The sequence below is a fragment of the Anomaloglossus baeobatrachus genome, chromosome 10, assembly GCF_048569485.1.
Source record: "Anomaloglossus baeobatrachus isolate aAnoBae1 chromosome 10, aAnoBae1.hap1, whole genome shotgun sequence".
NCBI lineage: Eukaryota > Metazoa > Chordata > Amphibia > Anura > Aromobatidae > Anomaloglossus > Anomaloglossus baeobatrachus.
In genome coordinates this window covers 159,053,404-159,065,507 of record NC_134362.1, presented here as the reverse complement: position 1 = coordinate 159,065,507, position 12,104 = coordinate 159,053,404, and the positions used below count along the sequence as shown (strand labels likewise).

Below are 12,104 nucleotides of genomic sequence, written 5' to 3'. Positions count from 1 at the left end.
TGATGCAAATCAAAACATCCTGTTTGCAACTAGGGCCCAAGTGCTGCCACTGATGGGGTGGGTGTCTGTGTGGCCCAATTTTTGGAAAAAAGGGAGACTCCGCTTGGAGTAACCCTTGCTTGCTGTGTTTTTAAAAGAAGCCAAGATGAACAGAGCTGGGATCAGGAAAGACTTTGCTACCTACCCCGGTGTCATCCTGGGGACGGATAAGAATGGCGTATTTTTGAATGTGCTTGATGCAAATCTAGCTGTGAAGTGTACAACTGGGGCACAACTGCTGCCACTGAAGGGGTGGGTGTGTGTGGGGCCCAATTTTTGGAAAAAAGGGAGACTCCGCTTGGAGTCACCTTGCGGTGTTTTACATGACTTTAGAAGGGCGTGCCATGCCTATATCTGTGTGTCCTCCTCTTTTTCCTTGTCCAGCTGTTTTGTTTTCGCATGAGTATATGTCCTTGTCACTTTCCCATGTGTTTGAGTTGTTTGTCACCTTTTGGACACCTTTGAGGGTGTTTTCTAGGTGTTTTTCTGTGTTTGTGATTGCCTGCCATTGTTTCCTATGCAGTTCGAGTTCGGTTCGTCGAACGTTCGACGAGCCGAACTCGAACGGGACCCCCGTTCGGCGAACCGGCCTCGAGCCGAACCGGGACCGGTTCGCTCATCTCTATTCCCGACCCAAACATAAAAGCCTTATAATCTGGTTAAATATCTATTTACCTGAATTTGACAGCCTCATAAACATAAAGAAGGTTTACAAGTTTTGATTAGGGGACCCACAGCCAGCCCGTGAATCATGTTCCATAGATGGCTCATGATAAACAGACATCTGAATGAGGCTTAAGTGAGATTATGGGTGGAGACATATTTGAAAACAACATTCAAGCCAAATTGGGAACTATGACTTCACACTGAGTGTTACACAGAAGGGGTTACATTGACTTCATGATTCATCTGCCCTAAGCTTAGCTCTGGTACAATATTTATTATTTACACATGATTGGAGTGTGACAACATATCTACATACTAGGCTTAGTTCTGGTGCTCCATTTATATAATCAGCTTACTTCTGGTGCTGCATTTATCTAATAAGCTTGGTTCTGGTGCTGTTTTTATTTTCTATGCTTGGTTCTCATACAGTATTTAATTATTCTGGTACTGTTGATAGTTCTGGTACTTCATTCTCAATTGAGTTTTGTTCTAATATAACTCTGGTACCATATTTATGTAGTTTGTGAAATGTACGTATGTATTAATCTTAATTCCAGTTTAATATCTGGCTGTTAAGCTTTCTTCTGGTTCTGTATTCATGTACAAAGCTTTGGCCAGACACAGATTTTCTGTAAGTTGCTTCTTTCTTGTATTCTGAGTAATAAGCTTGGTTCAGATATAGTATTTTTACACAGAGCTTAGTTCTTGTACAGTATTTATGTATTATGCTTTGTTCTGACAAAGGAATTTTGTTCAGGTATTACAGAACTGATAAATATAAATTCCATATTTATATAATATGTATAATTTATATCACATTTATATATGTGTTTAGTTTTATCACAGTATTCAAGTAGTTAGCAAAGTTCTGGTGCTGTGTTTATGTAATGATCTTAGTTCATGAACAGTGTTTTGTTCTGATACTATGTTTATAAATACAACCTCTATCCTTTAGACAAAACTTTCAAAACCTTCATTCGCAAAACTGAAAACCAAATTTTTGTATTTATGCAATGTGTTTGCCTCATTCACACACACATTTCTTGCCTACAATTTAGAATCAATATAAAAAAGACTTGACTATGAATGGGTAATTTTATACATTATTTATTATTTCTAGTAACATGGTGGAAGAGTTTTATATACTTAATCTTTGACCAATTTAGCTTTTATTACAATTTTTATTTTACCCAGCCACCCCCCCATCAAAAAACACAACAATTTATTACACAATAGAAAATAAAAAAAAATATTTATACAATTAGCAGAATGGCAAAGAAAAAAAGATTATTTTTTTAGAAAAGTCAAAGGACTAGCTGACAAATATTTTCTTTTCATTTTTGTATTTATTTTTTTCATTTACTTTTCACAGCTACTGTATATACTGAACAATTTTACAATTCTTTTGTCTAAACATTTTCTAATTAGACATTGTTCACACACAGATTGAGGCTTTATAACAGAGGCCATAGTGCTCTTCTAGATCTACTGCATGACAACCAATTGTACCAAATGGACTTAGCTAAATTTTGACGGTGTCCATCACTTTGATGGGAAAAGTATTGCTACATTTTGCACTATTTACTAAGATCAAATATTATGTGCTCTGTGAGGAATGATCCAAAAGGAAAATATTAAATATGGAGGGAAAGTATCACATTCACTCAGTGGGAGGGCATACTATTGATACCCAACAGGTAAGGGGGCTACTTTCACCTTCAAAGCAAGTGGAATTGTGCATTTTGATGATCTATTGGCAAGGGCCAAAATACTGTGCTATCTGTGTCCACCCCTTCATTGACCACATGTAACCCGATAATATTTGAAGCCATCTAAAAGCCGCCATAGACAAAAGGGAAACATCAGCTGACCTCCTGTCAAGACACTGGCCTGGCTCAGCCTCCGCTGAGCCAGCGCTGACATTTGTTCGGTGTCCAGGGTATACAAGGGGTTACCGTCTTGCGGCCTCGTTCCGGGTTGCAGAACACTATATCCTGGCGCTGCACTAATGGTTCGGCACCATTAATAGTTTCTGCTCAGCAGCGCTCGTTCCTGGCTCCTGTAAGTACCCGGTCTGTTCTGCCTCCCTGCTGCCTCGTCCTGACCCGTATTCCCCTTCTCCGTTTGTCCGTCCCACATCCCTGACTCCCTGTCCCAGTCCGTATACTTGCCCTCTCTCATTTGTCTGTCTCTGTCCTGCTCTGTGTACCCTGACCCCAGTACATTACCTGTCTGACCTTGCTTTGTTTGTGATTTGGGCTCTGATGCTCCCTCCTGCTCCATACCTGAGACCCCGGCTCTGACCCCTAACATACCACCTGACTACCCTTTGCTTATTCCTTCTGTGACCTGATTTGACATCTGGCTGCTGACTCTGCTCGTTGACTATTTTACTGCCCTCTTGTGCCAGAATTGCTAACTGCACTGTGGAGAATTCTCCAGCCCCAGTGCATACACTAGCATTTTGTGACACCTCCTGATTTCAGCGGAATCAGACAGCTTTATTATTTGTATAGGGGAATTGTTTCCAACAGATAATATAAGGGAAGTGTAGGGATCCTACAGTGATGATTGAACACCTAAACCCATGGCAGAATCAATTGGGTGGTTTGGAAGAATAGTGTTTGGCTGAACGAGTGCTCATATAAGAGGTGTTGAAGGTGTTTAGGCACCTTAAATGTTAGAAGGAACCACAGCGCTATCATCAATATGGATTCTGTCTGTGGTATTTTCAGTATTTTCACATGGCTTCTATTCTGTCTCTGTTCCTCCAATTTTCTCAAAATACATTTTAAGCCTGAGAATATTGGTAGGACTTTCCATTCTAAATGCATAATAAAAATAAAAAAGAGGATTTAACCCACTGTTTATAAACACCAAAGCCGAAGAAATATTATCTCCAATGAACACAAGTCCTTCTAGTCTGCAGGAGCCCAAAAAAACAGAGGTGATATTAACAATGTTGAATACATTATGTGGAGTCCAACATATGACAAAAGTGGCCACCACGATGACGACTATTTTATCTGATTTATGTCGGCCAACGAATTTCATTTCTCTGAGTTTTCTCCATACGTATGTGTAGCAGATAACAATAATGCAAAATGGAACCAAAAATCCAAAACAGGATTCCAAAATTAGTAAAACTAGTTTTTGTGTATCACTGTTATAGCCATGTAGAATGCATTGGAGTTGACTTTGCCTTGAGATATGGAAAGGAAGAGAGTGAATACCGAGTAGTGTGGCAATAATCCAAATTAAAATGGTAATTTTTTGAAAAAGGCGTTGTCTGGTCCATCTTTGCAGATGGAAAGGTCTAAAAACAGCCAAGAACCGCGCGATACTCAATAGCGTTACAAGGAAGACACTGACATACAAATTAAAATAAACAACATATAGCAAAATCTTGCAAAGCACAAGTCCAAAAATCCATTGATTAACTGCAAATGTATATATCCCAATATGCAGAAACAGAAGTTCCAGGCGGCACACAATCCTTCAAGGTGCACGTGTCCAAGGAAGGCATTCACAGTATAATTAATACAAAGGACCGGCACTCCAAATCTTCTGAAATATTTTTGTAGTTTATTCCATCATAATATACAGGCGTAAATACGCGTTTCGGCTAATAGTGAGCCTTTTTCACATCTATAGATTAAATGAATGCACACACATATATATACACACAATGAGTGGATTACTTCCTTTGTGACTGACCCACCTATCTCATCTGCATACTAAATTAATTAGTTAATTTATATTAATCAAATTTCCATATATGTTTCTCATTAGAATTCAAACTGAAACAAGCAGATTCACTGAGATGATGGTTCAACCACAATTACAATGGATTTAGACATATAAAGAACCAATAGTTGAACAACAGCCTAATAAATCAAAGGGTTAAATTTTTCCCTTTGCTCAAAATTACATAAATTATTTGACATTTTCCATGTAAATTAGTACATCTTTAATATTGCAAATACACTGTCATTACATGTCAAGTATATTTTTCCTTGATTTTAATAAGTCGCATTTTTCCTTTTGAAGAAAAATGAAAATAAAAATAAAAATAAACTCTGTTGCATCACTTCAATTTTTCATTATATGTATGGCTGTGTTACAAAAACAAGTTACATCATAGTCCCTATTCAGTCCCAGTGGATGGAGAGACTGCAATCGGTGTATCCAGTATAGCTCACGCTGCTTCAATGCCCTGACACGATCTCCTCCTCGCCTGGGCTGCGGGACTTGCTCCAGGATCTGATAACGCAATTGTGACACATTATGTTTGTGATCAGCAAAGTGCTGCGGTACCGGTAATAAAACATTCTTTTGTCTAATGGTGTATTTGTGATTGGAAAGTCTCTCTTTAAAGGCCCCGTCACACTAAGCAACATCGCTAGCAACGTCGCTGCTAACGAACAACTTTTGTGACGTTGCTAGCGATGTTGCTGTGTGTGACATCCAGCAACAACCTGGCCCCTGCTGTGAGGTCGTTGGTTGTTGCTGAATGTCCTGGGCCATTATTTAGTTGTTGCTGTCCCGCTGTGAAGCACAGATCGCTGTGTGTGACAGCGAGACAGCAACAACTAAATGTGCAGGCAGCAGGAGCCGGCTTCTGCGGAGGCTGGTAACCAATGTAAACATCGGGTAACCAAGAAGCCCTGTCCTTGGTTACCCGATATTTACCTTTGTTACCAGCCTCCGCCGCTCTCACTGCCTGTGATGCCGGCTCCTGCTCTGTGCACATGTAGCTGCAGCACACATCGGGTTAATTAACCCGATGTGTGCTGTAACTAGGAGAGCAAGGAGCCAGCGCTAAGCATTGTGCGCTGCTCCCTGCTCTGTGCACATTTAGCTGCAGCACACATCGGGTTAATTAACCCGATGTGTGCTGTAACTAGGAGAGCAAGGAGCCAGCGCTAAGCATTGTGCGCTGCTCCCTGCTCTGTGCACATTTAGCTGCAGCACACATCGGGTAATTAACCCGATGTGTGCTGTAACTTGGAGAGCAAGGAGCCAGCGCTAAGCATTGTGCGCTGCTCCCTGCTCTGTGCACATTTAGCTGCAGCACACATCGGGTAATTAACCCGATGTGTGCTGTAACTTGGAGAGCAAGGAGCCAGCGCTAAGCATTGTGCACTGCTCCCTGCTCTGTGCACATGGAGCTGCAGCACACATCGGGTAATTAACCCGATGTGTGCTGTAACTAGGAGAGCAGGGAGCCAGCGCTCAGTGTGCGCTGCTCCCTGCACGTGTAGCTGCGTGCCGTGGTAACCAAGGTAAATATCGGGTTGGTTACCCGATATTTACCTTAGTTACCAAGCGCAGCATCTTCCACGCGGCGCTGGGGGCTTGTCACTGGTTGCTGGTGAGCTCACCAGCAACTTGTGTAGCGACGCTCCAGCGATCCCTGCCAGGTCAGGTTGCTGGTGGGATCGCTGGAGCGTCGCAGTGTGACATCTCACCAGCAACCTCCTAGCAACTTACCAGCGATCCCTATCGTTGTTGGGATCGCTGGTAAGTTGCTTAGTGTGACTGGACCTTTAGTTTCACAGTTGTTTCCCCGACGTAGATAAGACCGCAGGGACACTTCAGAATGTAAACTATGTAGCTACTGTCACAAGTGTAATACCCTCTTATCTTAACAATCGTCCAATCACACTGACACACAGAAAGATTTGTTTTTGGATCTGTTATCTCTTATTTTGGAAGAAAATTATTTTTTGTTTCAAGACACGTTTTACAAACAGCGGTGCGGGACCGCGATGGGCTCGAATGTCGCACCTCCGTATGCAAATGCCTATATGGCTTGGTTTGAAGATAATTTCATCTATTCAAATAATTTTTTTAAAAAACATTGTTTATTTTGGCGAAGATTTATAGATGATATTTTTTGCGTGTGGAGGTGCGACATTCGAGCTCTAAAGGTTTTTGTTCAAGAACTTAGTACAGTTTGGGTAGAATTAAATTTTACTATGGAGGTTTCTTCTGAAAAAATTAGTTTTTTGGATGTGATGGTTACCAAGGGTATTGACAACACCCTGACTACAGATTTATATAAAAAAACAACAGATAGGAACAATTTGTTATTATTTTCTAGTAACCACCCTCCACATTTAAAGAATTCATTGCCCTATTCACAATACCAGAGGGTACGCAGAATCGTTGCTGACCCTCAGTTATGTGAAATGAGACTTGAGGAAATGTCTAAAAAATTTTATCAGCGAGGGTATCCCAAAGCCCTATTAAAAGATCAAAGATCTAAACAACCTGTTGTAAAGAAAAAGGAGAAACGCATGGCGTTTATTAACACATATCACCCGTGGTCAGTGTTTGTACATCGCATTCTGCGCAAACATTGGAATGTAATATCTAATTCCTATCCAAAAATTAAAGAATTCAATTTGCCCCCTTTAATCTGTCACCGCAGGTCGCAGAATCTGAGAGATAAAATTGTAAGAGCAGATCTAAAGCTGGTGTCACACATAACGACGACGACAACGACGTCGCTGCTACGTCACCATTTTCTGTGACGTTGCAGCGACGTCCCGTCGCTGTCGCTGTGTGTGACATCCAGCAACGACCTGGCCCCTGCTGTGAGGTCGCCGGTCGTTGCTGAATGTCCAGCTTCATTTTTTGGTCGTCACTCTCCCGCTGTGACACACACATCGCTGTGTGTGACAGCGAGAGAGCGACGAAATGAAGCGATCAGGAGCCGGCACTGGCAGCTGCGGTAAGCTGTAACCAGCGTAAACATCGGGTAACCAAGGGAAGACCTTTCCCTGGTTACCCGATGTTTACGCTGGTTACCAGCCTCCGCTCTTGCTGCCAGTGCCGGCTCCTGCACTGTGACATGTGGCTGCAGTACGCATCGGGTAATTAACCCGATGTATACTGTAGCAAGGAGAGCAAGGAGCCAGCGCTAAGCAGTGTGCGCGGCTCCTTGCTCTCTGCACTGTGACATGTAGCTGCAGCACACATCGGGTTAATTAACCCGATGTGTGCTGCAGGAGAGCAAGGAGCCAGCGCTAAGCGCGGCTCCCTGCTCTCTGAACTGTGACATGTAGCTGCAGCACACATCGGGTTAATTAACCCAATGTGTGCTGCAGGAGAGCAAAGAGCCAGCGCTAAGCGCGGCTCCCTGCTCTCTGAACATGTAGCACAGCGACCTTATGATCGCTGCTTCTGCTGTGTTTGACAGCTAAGCAGCGATCATAACAGCGACTTACAAGGTCGCTGTTACGTCACCGAAAATGGTGACGTAACAGCGACGTCGTTGTCGCTGTCGTTTAGTGTGACACCAGCTTAAGTGGTAAAAGCAAATTAGCACAAACCTTATCTACCCCTGTGATGGGCACCTTCCCTTGTCTTAATTGTGTACATTGTTCAGGGATCATTAAGGGAGACTCCTTTCATCATCCCCGCACGGGAGAATCATTTAAGATAAGAGGGTATTACACTTGTGACAGTAGCTACATAGTTTACATTCTGAAGTGTCCCTGCGGTCTTATCTACGTTGGGGAAACAACTGTGAAACTAAGGGTACCTTCACACTTAGCGATGCAGCAGCGATCCGACCAGCGATCTGACCTGGTCAGGATCGCTGCTGCATCGCTACATGGTCGCTGGTGAGCTGTCAAACAGGCAGATCTCACCAGCGACCACTGAACAGCTCCCAGCCAGCAGCGACGTGCAAGCGACGCTGCGCTTGCACGGAGCCGCCGACTGGAAGCTGCGGAGACTGGTAACTAAGGTAAACATCGGGTATGGTTACCCGATGTTTACATTAGTTACCAGCGCTGTGTGCAGAGAGCAGGGAGCCGCGCACACTGCTTAGCGCTGGCTCCTTGCTCTCCTAGCTGCTGTACACATCGGGTTAATTAACCCGATGTGTACAGCAGCTACATGTGCAGAGAGCCGGAGCCGGCAGCACAGGCAGCGTGAGAGCTGCGGAGGCTGGTAACTAAGGTAAATATGGGGTAACCACCTTGGTTACCCGATGTTTATCTTGGTTACAGCTTACCTCAGCTGTCAGACGCCGGCTCCTGCTCCCTGCTCGCTTCATTTGTCGCTCTCTCGCTGTCACACACAGCGATCTGTGTGTCACAGCGGGAGAGCGGCTTTGAAGAAAACGAACCAGGGCTGTGTGTAACGAGCAGCGATCTCGCAGCAGGGGCTAGATCGCTGCTCAGTGTCACACACAGCGAGATCGCTAATGAGGTCACTGCTGCGTCACAAAAAGCGTGACTCAGCAGCGATCTCGGCAGCGAGCTCGCTGTGTGTGAAGCACCCCTAAAAGAGAGACTTTCCAATCACAAATACACCATTAGACAAAAGAATGTTTTATTACCGGTACCGCAGCACTTTGCTGATCACAAACATAATGTGTCACAATTGCGTTATCAGATCCTGGAGCAAGTCCCGCAGCCCAGGCGAGGAGGAGATCGTGTCAGGGCATTGAAGCAGCGTGAGCTATACTGGATACACCGATTGCAGTCTCTCCATCCACTGGGACTGAATAGGGACTATGATGTAACTTGTTTTTTGTAACACAGCCATACATATAATGAAAAATTGAAGTGATGCAACAGAGTTTATTTTTATTTTTATTTTCATTTTTCTTCAAAAGGAAAAATGCGACTTATTAAAATCAAGGAAAAATATACTTGACATGTAATGACAGTGTATTTGCAATATTAAAGATGTACTAATTTACATGGAAAATGTCAAATAATTTATGTAATTTTGAGCAAAGGGAAAAATTTAACCCTTTGATTTATTAGGCTGTTGTTCAACTATTGGTTCTTTATATGTCTAAATCCATTGTAATTGTGGTTGAACCATCATCTCAGTGAATCTGCTTGTTTCAGTTTGAATTCTAATGAGAAACATATATGGAAATTTGATTAATATAAATTAACTAATTAATTTAGTATGCAGATGAGATAGGTGGGTCAGTCACAAAGGAAGTAATCCACTCATTGTGTGTATATATATGTGTGTGCATTCATTTAATCTATAGATGTGAAAAAGGCTCACTATTAGCCGAAACGCGTATTTACGCCTGTATATTATGATGGAATAAACTACAAAAATATTTCAGAAGATTTGGAGTGCCGGTCCTTTGTATTAATTATATATCCCAATAGGTATGAATAGCAAAATGTTGAAGTCAGCGAGTGCGAGGTTTCCGATTAACAGCATAGTGACCGAAATATTCTTCAGCTTTCCATAAATGCTCCACATTACCAAGACGTTTCCTGGAATCCCAATGATAAAAGCCAAAGAAAGTAAAATGGAAGCTCCAACAGCTTGTATGGGGAAATACTGCGGATGCTGATGAAATTCTTCAGAAAGGTTACAAGATATAATTTTCTGTATTTACAATTATTTGGTTTTCTTAATTCCAATGTGTAGCCCAATACCGATATAAAAATTAATTTTCCTGTTTTGTTTTTATTCTTTTATGGTATATAATCATTAATGTTGAGCAAATTTATTTTTTGAGTAGTAGAAGTCCTTTTATTCTGAAATACAAAAATACATAAAAATTGATTTAGGTCAAGAATGCAATTTTAAGGAAGAATTCTTGGATCTTCATAATTTTACATACATTGATAACATTTTTATAGGATACCAGTGATGACCGGGCATCAAAATGCCTTTTGTTTGGGCACATTCGTATTGTAGATTCTTTGTAATTAAGGCTTTCATTAGTTAAATTGTATAAATGGGGTGCCCTTCACAGTTGCATTTAAAAGTTTGGGCACTCCTGGTCAAAATTAGCGCTGTTGTGAACAGTTAAGCAAGTTGAAGATGAAATTATGTCTAAAAAAAAGTTAAAGATGACACATTTCCTATGTATTTTATGCTTTATATACAGTACAGACCAAAGTTTGGATACACTTTCTCATTCAAAGAGTGTTCTTTATTTTCATTTTGTAATAGCAGAAACGCAGTTTATATCAACCTTAATTATTTTCAATGTATCAACCAGCAAGGTCTTAAATCACATAAATCTCCTAGGAGACACTAGTATAAAAATATCTAAAACTTAACATTTAATATGTAGATTAAAAAGTGAACAGGGTCACTGAAAAACATGACATACTAAACATACAAACAGAAAATATACCTGGTGTTTGATCACAGCCCCACACGTATTATCATAAAGGTGCACTAGCACACCATCAAACCTAGTACCAATGTCAGGCCATTAAAGAATCAACACCAATGTATATGACACATTAGAATGTCCATATAAGCATCATGGACATGGAGACCTCACAATTAACCCCTTGTTAAACTATTCTAGGAATAAACCACCTAAAATAGGGGTACCCAGAAACAGAAGGGGAACAGGTCTCACTATAAGTAGCGGGCTATAATAATGCAGCAAACCTGGAACCCGATTATCATAGATCGAGTATACTTGTTTTCTTGATTTGTTAATGCATTTTTAGGTGAAAACTTCCATCAATGTACACATATAACTTCCGACGCGTTTCATTAATATTCCTCAGGGAAGTCAATAATCCAAATCAGAGGGTAATACCACCGAGTCCAGCACTGGGGTTCCACCGGGGATGCCTGCCTTTATGTCGGTGGTATTACCCTCTGATTTGGATTATCTATGATAATCTATGATAATCGGGTTCCAGGTTTGCTGCATTATTATAGCCCGCTACTTATAGTGAGACCTGTTCCCCTTCTATTTCTGGGTACCCCTATTTTAGGTGGTTTATTCCTAGAATAGTTTAACAAGGGGTTAATTGTGAGGTCTCCATGTCCATGATGCTTATATGGACATTCTAATGTGTCATATACATTGGTGTTGATTCTTTAATGGCCTGACATTGGTACTAGGTTTGATGGTGTGCTAGTGCACCTTTATGATAATACGTGTGGGGCTGTGATCAAACACCAGGTATATTTTCTGTTTGTATGTTTAGTATGTCACGTTTTTCAGTGACCCTGTTCACTTTTTAATCTACATATTAAATGTTAAGTTTTAGATATTTTTATACTAGTGTCTCCTAGGAGATTTATGTGATTTAAGACCTTGCTGGTTGATTCTTTATTTTCATGACTCTGAAAATTATAGATTCACATTGAAGGAATCAAAACTATGAATTAACACATGTGGAATGAAATACTTAACAAAAAAGTGTGAAACAACTGAAAATATGTCTTATATTCTAGGTTCTTCAAAGTAGCCACCTTTTGCTTTGATTACTGCTTTGCACACTCTTGGCATTCTCTTGATGAGCTTCAAGAGGTAGTGACCGGAAATGGTCTTCCAACAGTCTTGAAGGAGTTCCCAGAGATGCTTAGCACTTGTTGGCCTTTTTTCACTCTGCACAAGCAACAAAGTAAGAAGGGCACCACCCATT

At 41.3% G+C, this 12,104-nt stretch overlaps 1 pseudogene; it reads right to left on the bottom strand.

Moving 5' to 3' along the window:
* Nucleotides 1-2,058: 2,058 nt before the first annotated feature.
* The window catches only part of LOC142254383 (leukotriene B4 receptor 1-like), a 32,094-nt pseudogene continuing 22,048 nt past the window's right edge, over nt 2,059-12,104 (bottom strand).